This window comes from Neltuma alba, unplaced genomic scaffold (genome assembly GCF_004799145.2).
Source record: "Neltuma alba isolate B1F8T4 unplaced genomic scaffold, ASM479914v2 tig00012051_pilon, whole genome shotgun sequence".
NCBI lineage: Eukaryota > Viridiplantae > Streptophyta > Magnoliopsida > Fabales > Fabaceae > Neltuma > Neltuma alba.
The window spans coordinates 755,520-766,291 of record NW_021636615.1 but is presented as its reverse complement, the minus strand read 5'-3'; positions in this window follow the sequence as shown (position 1 = coordinate 766,291).

The window sequence follows — 10,772 nt, the reverse complement described above, 5'->3', positions numbered from 1 at the left end:
AGAAGAGAAGAAGATTTCTCAAATTTTTTCAAAACAAAAAATACAAAATACAAAAACGAAAAAATATATAAAAATTGTTTTGGTTTTTTAGTTTTTAAAAATATGTTCTGGTTTTTTTAAAAACAATCAACTAAAAACAAATTACCAAACAAGTTTTTTTATTTTTCTGTTTTTAAAAACAAAAAGATGTTTCCAAAATGAGAAACCCAACAAGCCCTTATATTTGGGTATTGTAAAGATTATTATAAGAAAAAGATTTCTTAACTTAATTTTTTTAATCTATAAATGAGACATGAACTTAAGACTTTGTTTTTTTCGGTTTAAAAAATAATTTCATCTTTTTAGGGCCGTCCTAAGAAATTTCAAGACTTTAATCAGGAAAACTTGTTGTAGAGACCAAGCATGATGTAACTCGCTGGAAACCTTTTAACAAAGCTTAGTATGCAATGAGTTCTCTCTCACTGCATAATACTACCTCCGGTCTTTAACATAAAACCTTATTTGATTTTTATTTTGGTCCTAAATATAAAACCCCAATCCATTTTATCTCTCATATTTATGCATTTTTTCAAAGGTAGTCCTTCTAATAATGGTAGTTCTAGCCAATATAGTTGATTAGTAAGGATATTTTAGAAAAGACAACACATATTTATTATAAATAATTAACTTAACTCTTTCCTCAATCTCCTCAAATTAGTCAACTAGATTTTATAATTAGGACCGGAGGTAGTATGATGATTACATAATGTGAAAGAATTTCTGGGGTTTTCTGACCATCTGCCGTCCTTGTGGCCGTCGAATGAAATAGAAATAATTGAGAATCGCCGTTGGAATGATTATTCATTCATTCATTCATTTGGGGCGTCAGAGAGAGAGAGAGAGAGACACACACGCATAATTGCCTTGACTTTTAAAATTTTATAATAGACGTTTCTAAATTTATACATTTATGAGTTTTTTTCATTATTTATTTGCACATGATTTAAATTTTAAGGCCTTTATTTAGATATAACTCAAAGTTTGATGGCTGGAATAAAAACAAAAATAAATTTTAATAGGATGTAAAATTGATTAGTTTGAAGTTTTTTCCCATATATCTAAAAGTCTAGATAATATATTACTACCTCCTACTATTGATATAAGAGTTAGTTAAAAATTTAATTTGATCTTAAATATAATATCTTAATTTATTTTGTCTCTCATAATTATTTATTTTGCCCAAGTAATATCTATAGTAATTGCAAGAATTATTTCATTATCTATTATTAATAAGGATATTTTAAAAAAAACAGCATATCTTTATTATACATAATTAAATAAGATAATTTTTTTACCATTTATAAATTAGTTATTTAACTCATATATTAAGGATTGTAAAATAATAATAAATTTTACACGTTAAAAATACAGACGAGTTGTCATTTTTGGGAGCTTGCCATCCTTCTCTGGTTCATTTAGACGGCGTCGTTTACTGCATTTGTGGGGACGTCTCCTTAAAAGGGGAATATTACAGTTGTGGCCCAACACTTCACGAAACCATGTGTCTGCCCATTATAAAACAAATTATTTTTTGAAAATTACAACACAACCCCCGGGGATTGTTTTCCTTTGACCCAAATGTGTTTTACAATCCCTAATTTACCCAGAACTTTGTGAAATTACGTTTTGTCCCTCAGTATCCAGAATCCTGTTTTCATCCCAAATCTTTATAGGATTACGAATATGACCATGAACACTTCTTGATTGCTTAGTTAAGTCCCCAAGCCTCTCCTAATTCCATTTTATCACAAGGAAATTTATAAAATTTCTTATTGAGTCCTGGGGATCATCAAATTTAAAGCCTTTAGCGTCACAATTACATTAATAAGGGACAAGCCTTCATAAGCATGGCACTATTAATGTAATTTCAGCTTTTAGATCTTAAGTATATACTACATCTGGTACTTAATATAAGATCTTATTTGACTTTTATTTTGGTCATAAATATAAGACAACAATCCACTTTGTCTCTCCTATTTATACTTTTTTTTTCTCAATATAGTCTTTTTAACAATGGTAGTTCTAGCCAATACATTTGGTTAGCAAGGATATTTTGGAAAAGACAATATTTATTTATTACAAATAACTAACTTAACTTATTTTTTTAATCTCTTCAAATTTGTCAACTAACTCTTATAATTAAGACTAGAGATAGTATCAGCATGAAGCATATACAATATGTTCAATTTTGCACCCCATATTTATGGATATATGAACACATTTCCGTATAGACTTTGTGTGACGTTAATCCATATAGAGATTTGAGCCTTCAATGAATGTTGCTTTACCTTAAAGTTGCTTATCACAGATTTTGTTTGGAAATTTTGTTTGAAATCATATTGTGCACCCATGATTAATGGGGATGATCATATGAAGATTGAAAAGGAATTTTTTGAGTAACTAATAGGGATTGGGTCTAGTAGAAGAGACTAGTTCCTTACAATATGAAGAACTAATGTTCAAATCATTATAAAAAAAAATATATCCATATTTAATACCCGATAATATCTTGAACAAATATGCTTAAAACAAAAGAGTCTCTGAGCATTATGTACCACAATCTTCATGAAAAATATTTAACTCTTGGGCCTTAGCTGGAGAGTTTAAGCTGGCATATCTCACTTTTGAGTGGCCAAGTGCTTTTGAAAAGGCCCACCGTAAGCAGTGGTCAGAGTCCAACCGGATTAATTTGGCATTCAGCGTTGAGAATGGAATTGGGAATAAGATCCTTAATGAAAGAAAAGGGATACACAAATGGAATATTTAAACAATGTCAATGAATATATTCATTCCAATTCTATATATAAGATATAAATAATCAAATTATATAGATCAAAAGTAGATTAAAATTGGTTAACAACAATTAATGTGTAAAAAAATATTTTATTTTTAAAAAGTAAAGATGGAGCGAAGGAGATATAGATAGTAAGTAAGAAAATAAGCGTGTGATATAGTTAATATATTGATATAATATTTAACCAATATGGGCGAAAAAAAAGGAGAAAGCTAATTAGTTAAAATTTCAAATTTTCTTTAAGTACATATAGTATTCCCTCCAATCTTAAATATAAAACTCATATTATGATGTAAATTACGCTATAAAATAAGTTTTACATTTATGACTGGACAAGTATTTTATAAAATATCTGAAAAAATGTTTCAGAATTTCAGGTCACAAAAGAAGAAACGGAAAAAAAAAGTTTCAGCGTTGCTATGGGTTGAAGTCATATTGTGGGAGAGGGTATCTTACTATGGTTTTGTATTCTGATTTGTGTTAAAATTTAATTTTGAGTATTCATAGTTTTATAGTTTAAACATTCTCTTATAAATTCAAATTTATGAATTTGAATTTGTTCAAACATCCACTTATACTCTGCTTACTATGAACAGTTTTTAAAAATCCTAAATATTTATACATACCTAATTCACCCTCCGGTAGATGATTTGCTATTTTATAAAGTAGGCTGCAACAAATGTGGGCATGCAAATAATCTTCATAACAAGACATTTCAGGTCCTCCAAATCCTATTGTCTAATAAAAAAAAGAAAAAAAAGAAAAAAAGGAGTCCTTCAAATCCCTTCCATTGTCGTTATCACTTTCCATCTCCGTATGTTCTAATTTTATACCTAAAAAACAGAACAATCAAGCATTGTATCTCCCAAATTGAAGCACTTCCATTAATGGGACAATTGCAACGATTGTGACAGCATATAACATTGCTTGAGAAAACCACAAAACAGGAGTAACAAGACATATATGACGGAACTAACAAGTTGTTGATTAAGATGAAAAGTAATGTCAACTTTATAAAGAAGAAAACACAAGTTCGAATCCTAATAAGCTTATTTTTTGGGAGGATTTTTTATAAATAGAACTCAAATTCAAAGTGATTTGAAAATACTTTGATTTATAACCCAAAAAAAAATATACAAAGAAATTCAAGAGGGAGAGAAAAATGACAAAAGCCAAATATGAACAACGCAATACCATCAAAGCATCAAAAAACCTAATTCACAATCCTCATTATACAAAAGATCTGGACATTGGGATGCTTTTTGATGGTTTTGCCACCAGGCCAATTAATTACCCTCCAATGTATAATATCAGTCTCAAAACTTGGGTTCTGTCTTGGGCCCACTTGCCGGAGTGCTTGGCATTTGTTCCTCAAGATCCACCCCTCGTAACCTCCGTTTGAAGTTTCAACTTTATTGCTGTTTTTTTCAAGGAGAAGTGATATTTAACTATTGAAAGATTGAATTAGTGATAGTTAGGTTTTTGGCCAAAAAAAAAACTACAAAATTAGTTGTAAATATCGATTGAGTGATAAATAGAAATCTCAATTTAATGCCTTATTTATAATTGAAATACCTGACTATATAGATATTTAAATCAATATTTTCAACTCATTTAAAAAAAATTTATTAAGAACATAATTATCATTAATTTACTTTTTTAGGACCTATATCTTGCTCTCCTTTCTTTTTAATGTAACCATCTTGTATTGAATAATACTCTTCCGGTCTTTAATATATGACCTAATTCTTGAGTTGGTTTTGGTCCTAAATATAAGACTCATTTCTCATATTTATCAATTTTCTCTAAATTACCCCTATAGATACTCTCTCAACCATAATCAAGTAGAAGAGGGAGATGGGGTATTAAGAAAGATGATTATAGTGTTTTAGGAAAAATGTGTCACTTTTCTTATAATTAACTAACTTACCTAACTTTCTTAATCTAATCAAATTAGTTAAAAGGGTCTTATATTAAGGACCGGAGAAGTATCAATTTAGATTTAAATATTGTTATGTTTCATTAGAATATATCTTTTTAAAAGTAATTTTTCTACACTCAATATTTAAAGTTTTGAACTTATTTTTAATAATCAAAGTCCTCCTACTTATTTAATCATTGTTAGTAACTTCATCAGTATTTTAAAAGTGGACATAAAGCATGATTATTTTAATAATATAGTATCTTACATGGTTTTAAAATTCTATCAAAATTACAAAATTCTATTTTTATTTTTTTATAAGATACATAGATAATTATACATTAACTAAAATAAAAGACATTTTACGCTTTGATCAAATTTTATAATTTTTTAATAACATATATTATTCATGAAAAGTGAAAATCTAAAATGAGAATAAATTGTGTAATTTTCCATTTCCATTATGGAAGATTCTTTTGTAGGTTCCGAGGAATCATCCTCATCTTCCCCAGTTCAACTTCGTCTCTTGTGATAACTAAATCTCCAGTCTCCCCGTCACGGTCCAATAAGACCCCATTTTAGTGAGCCTGTTTTTACGATTTAGTGAGTCCATTTTTATCTTTTGTCATCTAAAATAATTATATACTCCTCCGACTTTTAATATAAAATCTATTTAACTAATTTTATTAGATTAAGAAAATTAAGTAAGCTAGTTAATTATAAGAAAAGTAACACATTTTTCCTAATAAGACCCCATTTCAGTGAGCCTGTTTTTACGATTTAGTGAGTCCATTTTTATCTTTTGTCATCTAAAATAATTATATACTCTTCCGGCCTTTAATATAAGATCTATTTAACTAATTTTATTAGATTAAGAAAGTTAGGTAAGTTAGTTAATTATAAGAAAAGTGACACATTTTTTCTAAAAGACCATAGTCATCTTTCTTAATACCTCTTCTCGTTCTTCTACTTGATTATGGTTGAGGGAGTATTTATAGGGGTAATTTAGAAAAAATTGATAAATATGATAAATGGGTCTTATATTTAGGAGTAAAACCAACTCAAGAATTAGGTCTTATATTAAGGATCGGAGAAGTATATATATAATATGAGGTTGAAACTTTTAAACATTACAAAAGATATACTACTTCTGATTCTAAATATAGGAGCTTGTAATACAAACTAATTCAGTTTGATGTTATTACTACAACTAATTATGTTACTCTTTTTTTGGGAGGGGGGGTTAATGTAATTTTTTGGTCTCTCAGGTTTTCTCTCATTTTAGCTTTGGTCCTTTAAATTTCAAATAATAAGTTTTGATCTTTCATTGTAACATTGATCCTTATAATTTAATAAAAATTTAAACCATTTTGCTTATTAAGAGATCAAAACTTATGATTTAAAATTTAAGAGACTAAAACTAAAATAAGGACAAATTTAAAGAATAAAAAATTATATTAACTTTTTTTTTATGGCCAACGTTAACTATTATTACCGGAAGCATTATTATATTGTCAGAAGCTCAAATTTTATTAATGTAAAAATGGAAAGGAAAAATTTCAGAAAAAAGACCATGAAATTTTCATTTCTCAATTCAAACATCTAAAAGTTAGAAATGACATAGAAAAAGGTAATGTCTCATTTGACATCTTACAAATGTAATTAAATGACTAACATGCCCTTAGATCAGATTTAAGAAAAAAATTATCAAACTTGACATGTCCTTGTCAGTATATTTTTTATGATTGTCATTATATTTCTTGTTAGTATGAGTTCCCATCCAAATAGAAAACTAATTTTAATTTATTCTTAATTGATGGTATTATTTATGATAGATTTTATTATTGGTCGTTTGACTGATTTTTTAATGTGTTTGAAAACCGGAAGCCGGGGCTGAGGTCGCCGCTGGTTTGATTCTGATAACATTAGTAATTTATAATAAGGAGAATGTCGGAGCAGGTCTTATGTTTTGTACCTTTTTTTAAAATGAATTTTATTCCCGCAAAAAATAAATTATAGTGTTGGCTTCTAAATCTCATGATTTTATTACCAATTCTATATAAAAAAAATAAAGGAAAAACTGGAAGAAAAAGTCCGGGAAAAAGACAGAAAAATGTACCTCCAACTCCAAAAGCCCAAAAACGTCTGCCCAATTCCACAAATCCCATTTTGGTACCATGAGACCAAATTGGGATTATTATGTAAAAGGAAAAGACCACATTGCCCTTCATTTTAAATATTATTTTTAAAATCTCACAGCCCCTACTGGCCGGCCAGTCACCGGACCTCCGACAGCGGCGGTCACCGGAGCTCCGGCGACCAGCCGACAATTGGTCACCGGAGCTCCGGCGGTCAGAATTTTTTTTTTTTGAAAATTTTTACAACTTCAATATAACGGTTAACAACTTTTGTAATGCTATTAACAATTTCAGTATAGCAATTAACAACAGCTTTTCTGGGAAATTCAACAAACTCCGGCGACCAGAAACAATTATTTTGAAAATTTTTACAACTTCAATATAACCGTTAACAACTTTTGTAATGCCATTCACAACTTCAATATAGCAATTAACAACAGCTTTTCTGGGAAATTCAACAAACTAAGGCGACCGGAAACAATTTTTTTGGAAATTTTTACAACTTCAATATAACGGTTAACAACTTTTGTAAGCCTATTAACAACTTCAGTATAGTGGTTAACAACAGGTTTTTGAGTTTGTTAAAGGCATTACTGAAGTTATAAAAAAGTCACTTTTTGAATTTTTCGAAAAATTTGTTGTTAACTGCTATATCAAAATTGTTAACCGTTATATTGGAGTTGTAAAAATTTTTAAAAAAACGTAATTGTTAACGTTATACTGAAGTTGAAAATTTTTACAACTCCAATATAACGGTTAACAACTTTTATAATGCTATTAACAACTTCAATATAGCAATTAACAACAAGTTTTCTAGGAAATTCAACAAACTCTGGCGACCGGAAATAATTTTTTTGAAAATTTTACAACTTCAATATAGCGGTAACAACTTTTGTAACCCTATTAACAACTTCAGTATAGCGGTTAACAACAGGTTTTTAAGTTTGTTAAAAAGCATTACTGAAGTTATAAAAATGTCACTTTTTGAATTTAAAAACTTGTTGTTAACTGCTATATCAAAGTTGTTAACCGTTATATTGGAGTTGTAAAAATTTTCAAAAAAACGTAATTGTGAACGTTATATGAAGTTGAAAATTTTTACAACTCCAATATAACGGTTAACAACTTTTATAATTCCATTCACAACTTCAATATAGCAATTAACAACAGTATTTCTGGGAAATTCAACAAACTCCGGCGACCGGAAACAGGTTTTAAAAACCTGTTGTTAACCGCTATACTGAAGTTGTTAATAGGGTTACAAAAGTTGTTAACCGCTATACTGAAATTGTAAAAATTTTCAAAAAAATTGTTTCCGGTCGCCGGAGTTTGTTAAATTTCCCAGAAAAGTTGTTGTTAATTGCTATATTGAAGTTGTGAATGACATTACAAAAGTTGTTAACGGTTATATTGAAGTTGTAAAAATTTTCAAAATAATGTTTCCGGTCGCCGGAGTTTGTTGAATTTCCCAGAAAAGCTATTGTTAATTGCTATACTGAAGTTGTTAATACCATTACAAAAGTTGTTAACCGTTATATTGAAGTTGTAAAAATTTTCAAAAAAAAATTTTCCGACCGCTGGAGCTCCGGTGACCAATTGTCGGCTAGTCGCCGGAGCTCCGGTGATCGCCGCTGCCGGAGGTCCGGTGACCGGCCGGCCAGTAGGGGCTGTGAGATTTTAAAAATAATATTTAAAATGAAAGGCAATGTGGTCTTTTCCTTTCACATAATAATCCCAATTTGGTCTCATGGTACCAAAATGGGATTTGTGGAATTGGGCGGACGTTTTTGGGCTTTTGGAGTTAGAGGTGCATTTTTCTGTCTTTTTCCCAAAAAGTCCCCTAAAAATTTTATTAATAAGGAAGATTTAATAAATTTTATATAAAAAAATGCTGATACTCTGAAAGTTTTGTACACATAAAACCAATATTCTAATTTATTTCCTTCACACGAATAAAATTTTTAATAAAAAATTTTTTCTTTTTTTTTTAAATTAAGCTAGAGGTGAGCTTAATGCATAAAATTTAAGAAATGAGTTCTATTGTATAAGTCTACTAATGATAGTATTTTTCTCTCATTATTTCTTTTTTCTTTTGCCAATTGCATTAGCTCTTTCAATGTGATTTTCTTTTTTAATCCGTGAATTGAGTCTTTCTCATTTAACCCAACCATAGAGTTAACTTAGATAACTATTTGAGTTTACCTAATCAATTGAATCCAATTAAAAATATCTCTATCAAAATAAATTTTCCCTTAGTTAAGACTTAAGAGAGATCATATAATTTCTTATTAAAAAAAAGAGAGGTCATATAATTTATCATAAATTTTATGAAGAAAAATTGTTAAAAAAAAATCCTTTACTGCAAAATTATTAACAAAAAATATCTAATGACCTAAATCTTTGAGTAGGTAGAATTTTTCTTCAATTATGTACAACATATGTTTAATTATATATTATTTTCGATCTTTAATATAAGAACTAGGTGACTAATTTGAGTAGATTAAGAAAATTAGTTATATTAGTTGTTTGTAATAAATATATGTTGTTTTATCTAAAATACCCATATGAATTAAATGTCATTTTGATTAAATATTTAGTATGTACAACTATTGCAAGGGTTACCTTAAAAAATGAATAAATATGAGGAAAAAATAGATTAAAGTTTTATATTAAAAGCTAAATTAAAAGTCAAACCAACTCATATAAATTTTTTATTCTGCGCATGGTGATATAGGATGCATATCTTGTTTTTGTCAAACATACGAGTTAAATTAAATCCACCGGAATCTGAATCTTTAAACAAATGTTATGTACTATTGGATAATAAATTGGCTAAAAGTACAAGTTTAACTCTTCTCTTATTTTTCAGATACAATTTTATCTGACTTTTTTTTTTTGGATTGTAATTTTACCCTTAATTTTTTTTTGGGGGTAATAGGGGTAAAATTAAAGAAAAAGGGATAAAATTGCATATGAGAAATAAGATGATGATTAAAATTACACTACTAAAAAGAATAAAAATAAAAAAAATAAAAAAATAAGATTAGGGTTAAAATTACATGTTTACCCTAATAAATTTTGCAATAGAGAATTTTTTTAGTAATTTTTTTTTTCCGGAGTTGTCCCCTTTATATATTGTCCATAAGTTTTGTTGAATGACATAATTTTTTTAGTGAAAGACAGGACTAAAGTTGCCAAACCCAGCCAATGAAAAGTTGGCGTTGTGTGAGGAAGGGGTAGGCATAGAGGTTGCTGCCTAGTTCTTCCCCCAGCAACTACACTGAGCCACATGGTAGCCTCCGTGCGTTTTCAAAACTAATTAAATGCCATTAGTCACCGAATATGCCTTCTCCCAAATTCTCTATGCCCCTCCCCTCTCCCCTCATCACTCAAATATTTTCTCCGTCTTTTTGTTTCTGCGATTTTATTTCTCTTCCTTTTTTTCTTATTAGAACCATGTTTTTGTTGTGACGATTTTAGTGTTAACAACAGAAAATCAAAATATACACTTGACCAGTCAGTGTTCCTGCAAATGCCTTGAATTATTTTTTTTAAAAAAAAACTGAGAAAAAAATGAATTTCAACTTTCAAGGAGTTGTGGATAGAAATAGAATATTTGAACTCGTGGATTATAACGACACTGGCTCTTTTCTTTTCTTTTTTTCAAAGGAATTTGTATATTTAGTTTGATTGGTCTAGACTCCTCCTTTTGTTTTTTTTTTAATTTTTAATTGAACGTGCATAAAACGCTTTGAGGAGTAGAAATTTTAATTTCTGAGATCTGATATGATTTAATTCTTTTTTTATATGGTTTTCCCTGATTTTGTGTTAAAAATGTGGCATGAAATCCAGTTTTATGTCCATGACCCATCCAAACTTA